The sequence below is a fragment of the Lipophrys pholis genome (genome assembly GCF_963383615.2).
Source record: "Lipophrys pholis genome assembly, chromosome: 2".
NCBI classification, from domain to species: Eukaryota; Metazoa; Chordata; class Actinopteri; order Blenniiformes; family Blenniidae; genus Lipophrys; species Lipophrys pholis.
The window spans coordinates 32,521,325-32,536,433 of record NC_137636.1 but is presented as its reverse complement, the minus strand read 5'-3'; the positions used below and the strand labels follow the sequence as shown (position 1 = coordinate 32,536,433).

At 43.2% G+C, this 15,109-nt stretch overlaps 1 protein-coding gene across 2 annotated transcripts in view; it reads right to left on the bottom strand.

Moving 5' to 3' along the window:
- Positions 1–15,109, bottom strand: part of cdh8 (cadherin 8) — a 153,382-nt gene that overhangs the window by 99,373 nt on the left and 38,900 nt on the right. The gene's annotated exons all lie outside the window — the stretch shown is intronic.

The window sequence follows — 15,109 nt, the reverse complement described above, 5'->3', positions numbered from 1 at the left end:
TTGTTCCTTGTTACACGTCGCAAATACATCACACAAAACACACATGGCGGGGGCAGATTGCTCCCCACAGCCTGAAATTCGCGGAAGCTGCATGAAAAAAAAAAAAAGAAAGAAAGAATAAATCCATAAAAAATTAAAGAGGAAACTCTGCACTCGATGATTCACGCGTGCAAATAACTAGCCCCAAAGTTAGCGGACAATGCTGCACCGCTCCTCATTATTTTTGTAATTACGGTTTCATTAGTTGACCAAAGCTGCATTACGTGCCGGGCTGAGTGGTTGGATCTCGCTCGCTGCAGAGCTAATGAATGTGATGGCGCTACGAGAGGCTGTTCAAACATCTGTGGACTGGAGAGGCAGGCGGGGGAAAGAGGTCGGGAGGAAAAGAGCAGGGTTTTTTGAAGTGACACAAACAAAGGACGGGGCTTTTATGCACTCTCCTGTTACTGTAAGTCACCTTTCATCCACGCTCCCCGAGGTGAGTGACTTTCCGTTGCGGTGGCGGGGAATTTACATTTACCAACATGCTCTGTGCAGCTGGCAGCACCTCTTCTTTTCAGTTCCTATTTTTCTTATCTTGCACGGCTCTAAAACACACGTGGCGGTGCTCACAGGCATTAAAACATCTGCATTCAGCAGCTTTAATTTCATTTCCTGCCACAGCGTTTCGGCGGGGATCCCCCGGGACAGGGGTGCAGGAGGAGAGCTACAGCGAGGGCACAGAATCTCGAAGTCGAAAGCGGTCAGTGAGCATCTCGACCTCCAAGAGCCGACGCCCCCCCCACCCTGCAACCCCCCCCCACCACCACCACCACCACCACACCCACCCCTCCTGCTATGTTTTTATAAGCCGCCTTTTATGCATATACTGTCTCGGAGGTGTTGTTTGCAGACACTGACAAAGCACATTCACTTAAATTGTCACACCTTGCACTTTTGTTTTCCTAATTGTGCCATCATTTCACATGAATGATGTAGCTCATTAACACAAATGCCTCGCAACATCCTGCACGCTGAGAAACTCTTTAAATGAGCTCAAATTAATGATGGTCTGTCATTGTTTCTTTCTTCTTTTTTTTCTTTTTTCTATCCGATGAGTGTCTCCTCGCATGTAGTGGATGCCTGCAGTTCAGCCTATATGACTGTGTCTTCCCACTCTGGGGGGGCAAATTGGCTGTTTCAGCTTACACATTTGGTTTCGGTTGAGCCGTATGTCATGAGTATTTTTAGCCCGACATCGGGGGGTTTAATCCCGATTTGCTTGGAAATGACACATGACTGCTTCACTTGGCACGAAAGCTGTCAGGTGAGGTCACTAATATATGCGCTGTTAAAGCAGGAAATCTTTTGGAGAGATGTCTGTTTCTGCCAAAACGCTGAAATGAGCTGCTAATCTCAGAGTGTGAGTCCATCACTGAGGGAAACGTCTTGGAGGTGCTTGCATTGGCAGAAAGTTTACGGCTCCAACAGGACATGAACAAACTCAGGCCCCATTTCTACAAATTGAAAACGCATCGTTTTGAGTTTTTGTTTTTGAAGTGTTTCATGTTTACACGGCAATGGCAGAAACACTGAAAACGATGTAGTCGGCATTAGGGCTGGACGCTTTTGGAAAATAATCTAATTGCGATTTCTTTCTTCAATATTGCGATTGCGATTTAATATGCGATTATTTTTTGAAGGTCCTCTTCTCATGTATTTTTCAACAAACACAAGCAATAAATCAATCTCTATTATAATAAACAATATCAGATTTATTATACAAAATTGTTCTTTCTTATAGGCTAGGCTTATGTTAAGATAAAGTCAAATGAAGCATGTATTGATATGAAAGACGGTTTATTTATCTTCTACTTCAATTACAGTTGTAAACTTACGAAGTACTGTGACTTGCAGTCCTGTAAGCGTTCACCACAACAAGCCAACCGCTTGTCCATTGTGCTTATCAAAGCCGTAAACCCAGGCTTGGTCACTATACTAATGCAGGGCTTGACATTAAGGATCAAACTAGTTTTGGTCCATTTGGACAATGTAGGGGTCTACGTGACGTCATCATCTCATAATAAACTAGTTCTATCTTTCAAACCTCAGAATCACTTTATTAATGATTGGGACTGGGAGTAGGACGCAGCTTCACGGAGGTGTGAATCGACTGCTACAGCGGAGGAGCGAGCTGTTCATTGTTTTGATGCCGCGGTCAGTGCTGTTCTCCTTCGGGGAGCTGGAGTTTTAAAACGGTGGCGTCTGTTGACAAAGCGACCGCCTCGCTGTACAACTGCTTTGTAAACATTCACGTTGCTGTGTTGCTTTGCGGTGTTTTGAGCGTAAAATCCATACAAACAGCAACATGTTGTCATGAAAAGTTGGATAGCACAGTGCTACTTCCCTAGCCTGCTCGCTGGCAGCAAACTGTGGATTGGATTTCCTGACTCATTACGCCACGTCTCATTGAGACCCGCCTCCCTTCAGGAAATCCAGTCCACAGTTTGCAGCCAGCGAGCAGAACAGCAGCAGGGAAACACTTGTGGAGTCATTTCAGCAACAGTGAAGCACAGACGAGGCTTCATGGATCAGAAATCTCCACAGGTTGGATCGGAAATTTCTGATCCGTGAATTACGTTGATATCGGAACCCGATCCCTGCGATTTTCTAATCGCAGCCCTTGCGATTAGAAAACCCTGTTTTATCATATCGCGATATTATCGCAAATGCCATTAATCATTCAGCCCTAGTCGGCATGCAAAGAACAATCTACTCTAAACATAAACAATGGGAGAACACGGACATTCTAGTGGACAGACAACCAAGTTGGATTGTTTGTACGGTGACTGTCAAAATAAAACTACCAAGTCCCAGGAGAACATGGACTGGGAGTCATGACATGATAGAGGAAGCATTGTTCTGATTGGCTCCACTGAGCATGCGCACAACTACTAGTTACTACGGCCGGGATGCTCATGTGATGTAGCAGCATTTCCTCGGATATGGAGTGTTTTGAAAAGAGACTCAGAGTCTTGTGTTTTCAGAGTATCACTGTTTTGGAAACGGACAAGCAAAACGCTGTGAAAGTTTAGCGTTAACATGCAAACGTTAAAGTTCAAAAGTTAAATCTATTTACATGAGAGGGCAATTCAGCAAGTACAGGATCGGAGTAAACTAGACCCAAAGTGTTTTAATACATAACAAACGGGTTTATTGTGTAAAAACAATGATGCATATCCATTGTGTCATTCATATGTAATGATATTTTGTCCCAGCAGAGATGGAATGGTAAAATAAGAAGTAGTATTTTGATATCACTCATCTCCTCACTGTGACTTGTTTAAAGGTTCATCATGGTGTGGACAGTTGGCGCTCCCCCCTCCAGGCTACACAATGCTGCATTACATCTTACAACAAACACACAACACATCCAGTGAGTGAATAAATCCTCTCCTTTCCAAGAGGCACATTGTGATCCTTGCTTTAAAACAACAAAAGCCACACATTCAGTCATGGTTTCGCTGGAAGCCACTTTAACTGGAAGCTCAGGGGAGGAAGTTGAGGTGAACTGGCTGCAAGCGCCTCCCGTTCTCCACATTCCTCCTCTAAATACCCCGCTCGCCCACTTTGCAGACAGCCTTCACACTGGAGTGCACCAGTGGTCATGAAAGAGTACAATTAGGCAAGTCTGTCACAGGTCCCTGTCATTAACCGCGTTGCCTGGGCAACTAAAACAGCACCAACAATCAGTGACATTGACAGTGGCATTCAGGAAACAAGCAGATAATGGATAACAACACAGCGTGGTGGCAATGATTATGTGCTACAATGCACACTGCAGACGCTAATACGTTATTCTGAGATATGGATGGACGGAGCCAACAACACTCTGACTGTTGTCTTGTCTTCTACATTTGACGAATAACATTAACCCTTTGCAATTAATCTATGTGTCTGGTTTGGCAGTTTTCTTCCTGTTAAAGGGAGTTTTGCCACCTTCTTTCCACCGTCTCCTCTACTTGTTCATTTTGATGGGTTTTTTTCTGTTGAAGATCCTTGAAAGGTATTTGGAACTATTGAAATAAAATTGAATTGAATCTAATATCTTTCATCATTTCCTCATATGTTCAATCCATGAATTAGGTTCACGCTCCGGTACAATTTTTCAGGTCGTTTTGGAGATCAACTCTTTTGGGACTTTTCCCAGCAGCCCCTCTTTATTTCATCAGTTTAAATCATGAGTGTGAAACCCATTTCAATTCAGGGCCCATGAATAGCTCAAATTCATCTTGAGGGGGCCGGGCCAGTAAAATAGTGCCATAATACCGGTAATAGTGCTATAATCATTCAATTTAAAGTTTTCCTCTGTTGCTGAAAATGTCTACAATCACTACCAAAAAAAACGCTATCTCAATAAAACCAATATAATGAAACCTGGTTTAAAGACAGTGAAATGTCAAAACCAAGCTAGTTTGACAGCAACGAGGTAGATGGCTTTCATGGCAGAATGTCCAGTATCTCAGCTCTGGTGTCAGTGTTGTGTTGTGTCCACTACTCTTCAGTTTTTTTTATTTTTTTTATTTATGTTTTCTTTGTAGTTTTTACCATTTGCTTGGTGCTTTAGGCAGATTGGAGCCTCCCATAGGCTGGTTTCAACTTATGGGCCATAAGTTTGACACCCCCGGTTTAAAACATTAAAGATAAAAGGCAGCAGTGAAGGATAAAACTGTGGGTACTTTCGTTTTACTTGTAATCGAAGTCAGCAGTGATTATGTTGTTGTATCTATGTAAACAGAATCCATCACAGAGAAGAAACAAGACCATCACTGAGGCCACATCCACACGGCCAAAACCATCTTTTTTCTCCCCGGGGGATCTAAAAAATAGTTCCGTCCACATGTCACTATGAACACGGCTCAACACGATGCTTCGGGACCCGTGTTAAAAAAAAACAGTTTTCGTGCTCCTAAAACGCCGCCTCGTATGGATGATCGGCCAAAAACAGCTTGTTTACATGAACCGGCGTTCTCGTGTGGACGGCCCCTGAGTGCGTTCAAGCCCGAAAACTTTCTTCTGACTCCAGCCCGAGATGCTCAGACTGCAGACACCCAGACATTCTGAAGCTGCGGCTCACGCTGATGAAGAAAGCCGCGGCTGACTGAGGAAATTCTCCCATGGCAGTACTTTGCAGTGCTCTCTGCCAATACACATCCACACGGAGAGGCGCACACCTCCATTTGCCAACTACAAGTCCCAATCAGGGACTGCATGGGACTGCTTATCCTGTCACCGGAGGAGGAAATATGTCAGTCCCTGCTGAAGATGAGCTTTCGGAGCAATCACTTGAACAATCACTGTGTCCTAATGAGGAAGCTTCTGCGCGTTCTACTCCCACGTTTCTCTCCCCTCCCACACCCATCACGGCCCCCCGGTGCCTCACGCTTAAATGTAGCCCTACAGAGGAAACTAATGATTTTGCTCCTTGTCAGGGCAAATGGTAGACAGGACATGCGCTCCTCCTATGTATGTTCCAGTCGGACTGGAGACGAAAGCGGGGAGCAGGAGGGAGGAGATGCTGTCACTGTGATGCCGCTTGTCAGCTACAGTCGGCAAGAACAAAACTTGGACTGCTTTTTCGAATCCTCTCTCAGCTAGTCCTCGGCAAAGGGTCACGAGAAAGTATTCTAGTGTACATCTCAATGTAAATAGCTGCATGTGCTTGAAAAAGTAGATACGGTATTTAAACTTGAAATAACTTCGGATATGCTGCTTTGCATATTTACAATTCTTCTGTAAATCTGTATGCAGGAGGAAGTGCAGGGTTTTACATACAGTAGTAAGAGTAGCAGCAATATGACAGTCAGCACACATTTGTTTGAGACCTGCATTAAAAAACCTGACAAAACATAAAAATGTGCCATTACAGCGTTTAGAACCATATAGTGTCATGAATCCAGAAAACATTTTCTAACATGCGAGAGTAATTAGAGTTGATTCATCAAATATGTAGAGGGCTGTCTAAAAATGATTGTTAAACAAAAACAGCCAAATGTTCAGAATAGCAAAGACAAAAGCATTTTTTATAGAAGCAGTAATAAGTATTGAAGTGGTCCTGCTGGTTGGCTACGAGTGTCAGGCACTTTTTAACAAGCTGTAAAACAATTTCAAAACAGCAAGCACCATAAAGTGTTTTGGTGAGGTGTTGGAGGGCTGTACCATGGTAGTCATTCTTCACACATGTGGAACTATGTTGGTGATGGGGGCTCAGAGTTGTGTCATGAGGGTTTTAATCTCCCACTGGTCAACCAGAACAGCTCTCCAGTAATTACAGTGATCATTCTTTGTCAGGAGACAACTGAACCCAAACAAATAGAATTTACTACATCTCCTCATATCTTACAAATATGTAATCTTATTACAAGTGTGCCATGTAAACATTACCAGATCATAGATGTGGTGTAACTCTGCCCGTGATCTGATCAGAGTCGTGTGCAGGTCGGAGGTTGTCACGTCGGGGACATGAAGCTCAGGTCATCAGAGCACAGAGATACAAACAAAGACCAAACCATGGCCTCTGTAACATACCAGAAAGCTGTTCCTCTACTCAGAGCAGAAGAGACTCCCAGGTCTAGCTGCAGTTTTGTTATATTATAATGACATTCAGACGATGCAATTAACCATCTGACACTCGGATTATCGAATTTTTGGGTCAGTGTGAAAACGCCTCATGAGTGGCTAACAGAGTCTGGAGCTAACAAATCCATCTTCAGTACTGGCAGCCTTCATAAAGATTGATGTGCAATCGTGTGTGCATGTCACGTACGGTCAAAGTCACAGCGTGAAGCATTATGGGATTGACCCATTGTATCGGAGGGTTTTCTTGATGCATATAATCCTGCACATCAATCTGATCACTCCATGCAAACGGGACAATCGGATCTCTCAGACCGACTGGCCATGTTAACTAAACGTGGCTGTACTTTTTGCCACCACATCCAGCCACCCATCCATCCATCCATCCATCCATCCATCCATCCATCCATCCATCCATCCATCCATCCATCCATCCATCCATCCATCCATCCATCCATCCATCCATCCATCCATCCATCCATCCACACAGAGATAGACAACCACAAACGAGTCACCAAGTAACCTCAGGTTCATGTTTTTGGACTGTCAGAGGAACCCCCCTCCTGCCTTTTTAAAAACTGTGTAAAAACTTAATGTGCAGTACATTCAAATACATGTCATATGTTTTACAGATTTATACAAAACCTCTCATGAAATCGCTGCTCCAGTTTAAGTCAAGCACTGTGAGCTATTCTTTGATTTCCAAACCATGTGTGCAACGATGACCAACAAGAAAAGAAGCAAATACCCAAATGTTAAGACGCCTCCAACACTAGAATATCTGCCCTTGAACCTAACAATTACAAATATACTTTCAACTAAGAAGACAGAAATCCTGAGGGTGTGTATACAAGCGCTGCTGTTTAAAGGTGTGTGTGAGAAAACCACTCGGCAAAATCCTCGTTGCATTTCAGTTAATGTAGCAAACAGGCGAAGAAATCAGTGTGAATAGGCCTTGTTTAATGCATCACTGCGTAGGCTCTAAATGTCATGTTCAGTGTGATCCTGATGTGGTAAAGATGACGGGCTTGTTTAACTGAGGTTACATGACCAGACGGGCAATCATACCGCGGGAAAATGTCATGTTAGCCATTAAATATGTAGTAGATTGCACGTTGTTATGTAAAATGTATGGGAACCCCCGAGGCCACACGTTGTGTGCACTAGTTTACATAGCACCTTTTGTAACGGCCAGATGTTGACCTTTTTCTCCTCATTTCAGTGGGTTATTATGACCCAGTTCTCCCTCATTCGGTCAATGTAACCGAGCCGCACAGAGCATATCCAGCCAGTCCATTTAAGAGGAGCTCATACTGCAAAGGGGGAATCAATAGGCGCTTATTCATTGCCAAAAACTGGTAAAATTAGAGCTTTTTTTTTTTTTTTCTCCCATCTGCGCACCCCCAGGGCACCGCAGCCAAAATAGTTACTCCAGATAGATTCTACTCAAACATGTCTGGAAATTAATTGTAGCTTCATCCCATTTGTTGGATTTTGACTCTGTTAATTACACCTACATGAATAATCTGTAATTCTAAATATTGCAATAACATTTTGAATGTACAGAGCAGATGGCGCGATGCATGATATATGATACACTTAGCTATTCTCGGGAACATTTTCCCTCCAGTCTGTCTCGTGGCACGTAGCGGTTTATCAAATTGGACAGAAAAGTTTCCCTTCTGGTGCGAACCACAACAGAGTTTTATTGGAGGAAACCGACGGGCGAACAAACCACTGTGTTGGGACGATTGTAAATGAAAAGTTTCACTCGGAGATGCCGTCTGCTCCTCCATTCTTCAGCACAAATGAGGGCCGATTTAAAGGTGTTAAGCGAACGCTTCCGAGAGCCATTCATTTTTACTGGTGTGGTGAGTAAATATAGATCGCGTCTTCATTTGCAGGGGGGACTCGCACAGGATTCAAATCCGCGGGGATTTGTGGGCATGTCTTGTAATATAACAACAATCAATAGTGCGTTTCTCGGAGGTCAAACGCAGCATCCGCAGGGGCCAAAAAGAGGAAAGAGCTCCTCACATGTTTTGCTGCTCGCTTATTATCACAGAAGACACGATTACTTTGTTGAGACAATGAGAGAAAGACGGTGTCGCGACCCACGAGCACACAGAGGTGACGCTTTGTAATTGAAGCCAACTCCACTCAGAAAAGGTACAGTAATTATAATCAGCACAGAGAGTCCGAGTTTTACAATCCTTCTCCATACACATCTTGTATTTTTATCTTTCACATGGCAACTGAATCAACTACCGAAGCTCCAGTCCTGCTTTAATTCTGCTTTATTTGGATTTTATTTCGACAACCATGAAGTAATGAGTGCCACAAAAAAAAAAGAGACAATTTGTACTGGATTTGTGTGCGATCTGCACCAAGGTCAATCAGGGCTAATGTGCTCCGTGTCCGTCCGTGCACTTTGAGCAATGGCACATGTATCGCGTTCATTGCCGCCGGCGCTTTATTGCTTGTGGAGAATAAGTCAAAGTCAAAGCAGCTACCTTTGCTACACGAGGGCAACACAATTAGATCTAGCCACCCATGAAAAGCCTTTTGTTTGTGAGTGCAGATACACGGGAGGATGCATTTTAATCATAGGAAGGGGTGCGGTGGCGGAGGCGGAGGGGAGGAGGGGAGGGGAAATGGGAAAACAGAAACAATTCTGCATAATGCACCCGGCTCTCACTTCCACGGCGACCTGTTGTAATGCAGGCAATCTTGGATATGGATTTTCACCGTCTCTCATTACACCCTGTCGTTAGAACAAGAGAGCGCCGGACAATGAGCCTGCTCACTGGCGCGTGTCTTGATGCGGGGACTGTGACAGCGGCCATGTTGCTGATTCATGGCACTTTCACGTGTGATGAGCTTGGAAAGAAAAAAACGGTGCTAATGTCGGGCAGTACTGCGTTCACATGTCGGTTGAGTTCGTGGCGTCGGCATTGCTTTCACTTTGGTCTCCTGCTGTGACAGGGATTTGTTCCCTAAAATTGGGTTATCGTCGCCCTCGGCGCAGACTGTCAGGAGAAAAGGTGAAGCTTTTAGGCCCAGTTTAGATGACGACGCTACAAGTGAAAACGCATTGTTTTTGTGTTTTCGTTTCAGAGAAGCTTACCATTCACGCAGCAACATTTTGAAAACAATTTCACTTTACATGGAGACGCTAGAAACTCTGAAAAAGATTGAAAAAGTAGTGAGCATGTTCGGCCATGACTTAGAGCTGTTGTTGGTTTTTGTGATGAAACCACACACACATGCGTTATAAACATTATAACTACATTCATAAAATGTACTTGTGAAAAAACAGCAGTTTGATTTCTGCCTCAGGTGACGGGGAGACATTTACAGTTCCTTGTACACACACCAAAATGTAAATCGCCTACAATCTAATTGTTTGCACATAGACATTGTTGGGATCCTATAACTTCAATATGTGCAAACAAATTGGTGCAAACAAAGTCAGATTTACAAAGATCCTGGATAAATGTGCTGAATTGCGTGTTTACACAAAGGGATGAGTGACGTCAAAGAATGAGGGATTAATTCGATGAGGGTTTTCGACGGAGTTGGACGTTTTGGTGGAGGAAATGATCAATACATGAACAACTAAAACTCAAAATCTTTGTCTTTGTTTCAGTGGAACAAAGCATTTATATATCATGAATCTTTATGATATACAAATGTCACTAAAGTCACATTTATTGAACCCTCTTTTTACAATGACAATGACAAACCTGAAATTTGAATTAAAGAACTGCAATTTCAATGAAGAAACGTCTCGCCACATGTAGCAGCCTTAAATATATACAGTTCTTCTAGTTCATGTGTAGTAATCTTTAAATGACTCAACACACAATATATGAATTAAAGTGCACCCCTGGTGGACACATACATATATAGCAGATAAACATCTAGATGTGTGTGTACTCAATATCACGTTTTCACCCGTTTTGTTTTTAATATGTTTTAATAGCTCAGGTTGTTGATAGAGCTGGAACAGAGAGGGGTAAATATTGTGAGCAATGAAGAGACAGAACCGTGGCACAGTGTAAATGAGCTGAGCTAAGTGCGGCGGCTCACATGCTGCGTGTTAAATAGTGGGAGATTTTTTTTAGTATTAACCTCCACTACTGCCATTAGCCTTACCTGTGGGCCCCAAACTCATTGGTTATACCCAGCATGCCCGAGGCGGGGGTGTGTGGCGCGGTGCAGAGGGGCGTTAAGACAAAACAAGCTTAATCAAGGAGCACAACAGTTTTCTCTTTCTTCTGTGCGGCTGACCTAATCAAATCAACGAACGAGATTGATTTCACGAGGTGCAGATGGATCCCGTAGCAAGTCTAATTCAATGCGCCGGCTCTCCCACTATGATGTGTGTTTTCTCGGTCCAGATGGTGCTGCTCGGGTTTGTAATTCATATTTCAACATTTCACTCCCCCCTCCAGCCCCCCCACCACACACCTCTCCCCCTCCCCTTCCTCTTCCTCTTCCCCTCCCATCCGCTCTGTCTTTCGCTCTCTTGTGTTTTTCTTTTTAACCGCTGAGTAAATGAGTGTTGATGTCGATCACAAACTCATCTGTCGAACATGTGATGGTGTGATCTTGTTAAATGTCAGGAACGGCACATGCTGTCGGCCGGGTTTGGTTTGGTGGGAGCTCGTGTTGAGGAAGGGAACGGCGCATTCCAGCAAGTATTAACACCAAGCCTGGCCTTCTTATTCACTCTGAAAAACACTGCAACTCTGGAGAAAAGCCCAATGCACTGTACTGATGGACTGTAGTGGTGATTTCTAGCAGGTACTCCAAGAATAACTCACATATTTTTTTTGTCATTCATTCATATGAAATTCAAGTGGTGTGTGAAATGAGTGAAAAGGCCATTAAATAGCAAGAGGTGAACGGCTTATGTTTATCTTATTCAAACGGTGTAGAACTTTAATAAATGTACTGACGCTACATATTGAAACTTGCCAGCTTCAAAGAACGGCTCAGTTTACATGAGAACATTTTCAAGTGAAAATAGAAAACTTTTCTGGCGTTTTAGGGTTCATTTACGCGACAGCAGAGATATCAGTGGCACTGCCATGAAAGCTACCTGCTTGTTATCAGACTGGTCTCAAAACCAGGCTGTCAGGGGGGGGTTTGTAAAAACACCCAGAATGCAACAGTCATAGGTTTAGTTGTTTTGACTTTTCAATGTATTTTGCAGCAGAAGGTTTAATTAAAATTGCCTTTATGTTGAGATTGGAGTCATTTTCTGTTGTGCATTGTTTGTTTGTTTTTTAAAATTTTTCATTACGTCTACTTGGCACCACAACGAAGAAACACATTCAATTCTAAATTTAAATGTTGTTATGGCTCCGTTTTACTGGTCTGGGTTGAGTTTGGCCCCTGAACTGAAATGTGGACTATTGGCCACTGAGAAAATAAATGTGTGGAAATTGGAAGGTTTAACCTTGAAATTACACAATATTTTAAAGTAATGCTATTTGTATTTGATCTAATATTAAAGTAAAATCCAACAGATTTTCTCTCATACGTATATTATATAAAACTCTCTAAACATATGCTAACATCTTTAGATATCTTTAAAGGGTTATAAATGTTTCCCCACAATGGAGAAATTACGGGTCCTTTGCTGTCAAATAGTCCAAATATAACAGTGTTTGTGTTATGAGAAGTCTGAAGCTGATGTGCCAGCTGTTTTCCTAATCCTCCCCACCCATCCTGAATCTTTTGGAGGTCGTGAACAGAACTTTGAAAGTTTCAATGATCGCATGCAGCTTGTTCTCAACTCCTCTGAGGAACATTGGACCGCGCTGTGGATGTCAGCTCTGTGTCACACTCCCACGACACAGACCCTCACGCTGCTGCCGCCATCGCTTCCGTTAACTTCATTTCACTTCGTTTCAGTTCGTGGGACTGCATGAGTCGAGTTATGGACATCCGTCAGTGAGTAGACGACACACGGAAATCTCTGCTGTTGAAAATACCCGAAGAGGCGTTGACTTCATCTAATCTGACAAAACTTGATTGAACCGTGTGAGCAAAGTGTGTCTGGTTGAGGCGGAGTAACTTAGGATGTTATTGCAATGAAAGACTCAGAACAGATCGGGACACAGAAGGACACCAATGGACCTAATGTACATTAACATGCAAATCGAGTGGACGTAGCAGGTAGAGCTAAATGGTTTAATCAATAATTATACATTTCATTCCATCTATATCTAATGTTGTTTTTGAAAGAAGGGCAGGACCCTGAATGAAGGATCTTTTATTTTTAAAGCCGTTATTTCAACATTAAGAGGACAGATGTTGGTTTTGCTTGACAGAAAGAGGTTTTCTCTTGAAGATCAACAAGTATACGGCCCATGTTTTCAACTGAAAAAGCTTAACTCTCTTTGTGTTTTGGGTGTCCGTTTACACCACAAGAGGAAGTGCTCAGAGGAAATGAAAAAAAAACAACTTTTTGAAAACGCTCCGACTCGGTCTCTGTGAAAACGGTGTAAAACGCAACTTTTTGAAAACATATGGGCTCTGTTTAATAACTATGCATCTAATGATTGTAGTCTATTGTTTTCTGCCTACGTGTGTGTGTTTTCATTACAGAAACAAACAACAGCACCCAGTAGAGGCCCAACATGAAGACTACATCGCTTTCTTCGTTTCTGTCGTTTGCGTGGAAACAGACGTTGTTTTCAAATCATTGGTGTGCAAATATGAAACTTTGCTGAAACAAAAACTGCATTTTCACTTTGTCGTGTCATCGGGCCTCATGAACTATAAATGTTTAAACTTCAATTGAAGAATGAATGTTAGTTAGATTTAGCCACAATAATACTACTGGTAGTTTGCATAAATCCAATAGCTTGACACAAAACAAAGCCTTAATTCCCAATGTTACTTTAATTTAGTGGCGGTTTGACACAAAAAATTTTTTTTTAAAAATTCTCTGTTTTTGTGATAAATATAAAATAGAGACTAACACTGATTAAAATTAGCTGTAAACTGAGTGAAGGCAACAACAAGTGACTGCAACACAAAATGCTGATTTCCCTTGCATGGCGATCAGCATGCTTGAAGCCGGGTTCGGTACATAGTATATATAGACATGCACACATTTCCATAATTGGAAGGCATGCGGAGTCGGAGCCATTCTTTGGGGCTTCTTCCTGCGGAAAAATGCAGATGTGGTCCACAGTGCCTGTTTCAGCTGTCAAAGTCATTGTTCTCAACCTGAGAAGTCTCACAAATTAGCCACTTTCAATGCCAGCTGCCAGAGAGCCAATGCATTGCCGGAGTCAAACAAAAAAAAAAATCTCTTGCAGGTACGGTATACAATAAGTTTGCTGTATGCAGGCTTGAGTAATGGACTCTGACAGGCCTTGCTAAGCACTTTTGTTTGTCTTGTGGCAAAAATAATGGCAGGCCTGGTTCTTTACAACAGCACCGCAGGCTAATCGCATTGTTAATGCGTAATAAATGCAAGTGATCACTCACAAATCTGCACCGCTGAATACCAAATTCAGCTGGAAGGACACATTTTGGAGCGAGACCAATTATTGCCAAATAGGAAGAGAGAAAAGAGCACGACCTGCATATGTAAAACATCCCAGAATAGAAGTACTGATCTCATCCTGAGCAGGATCAATATTCCAGCTACATTATTTTGACGAAGCGTCTTTTTTTTTTTTTTTTTTTTTTCCGGTGCCGGGTGCTCCTGCCAGCTTCCAAAGTTACAAAGAGAGACACACAAAGGCTCTGCATCTATCAGCAGCAGATTCCCGACATCTCTCAGTAGTAAACAGGTTTTTTTTTCTAAAAGCAGCGGCTGCTCAGGCCTGAGAACAAAAGGCACATAAGCGAAGGCTTCATTGGCTGTATTAATAATCATCTGTGCCTTCTCCTTTGAGAGGCCTGTGATATCGAGTATCATTAGACATGCAAATAACAGCTCCATTTTCCCGTCCCTGGGATTAGGGAGGAAAAGAGAGAAAAATGAAGAAGAGGCATGGCTGTGGCAGAAACAATTAAGCCGTCCTCTTTGCAGAAGCACTTGGCAGCCGTCGTCAGACTGGTAGAGGAGGACGGTGGTGGTGGTGGTGGTGTGTGTGTGTGTGTGTGGGGGGGGAGTCAGGAGGGGTCCGAGCCACGTCAACACGCTTGTCTGAGCGAATGTACAATTGCACCGAGCACCGCTTTAAGATGTCAGATCACCTTGGAGTGGACGGCAGTGACAAGCACAAGCACTCCTTCTGCGTGTCATGATGCCACTATACACGTTTCACACTCTGTCTGAGGCAGGAGCCGCGAGATGGCGGGGGGTGTCTGGGGGGGTTGGGGGGCAACAAAGGAACCAGGAGCTCAGGAAAAGTAGACAAGACAAGCCAGACCCAGTTGTCTTCTTCTCTTGTTTTTAAGTGGCGGATGGCAATACCTTGCTCCTTTTATCTCTTTCCTCACGCTGGCGGACGACCATCGA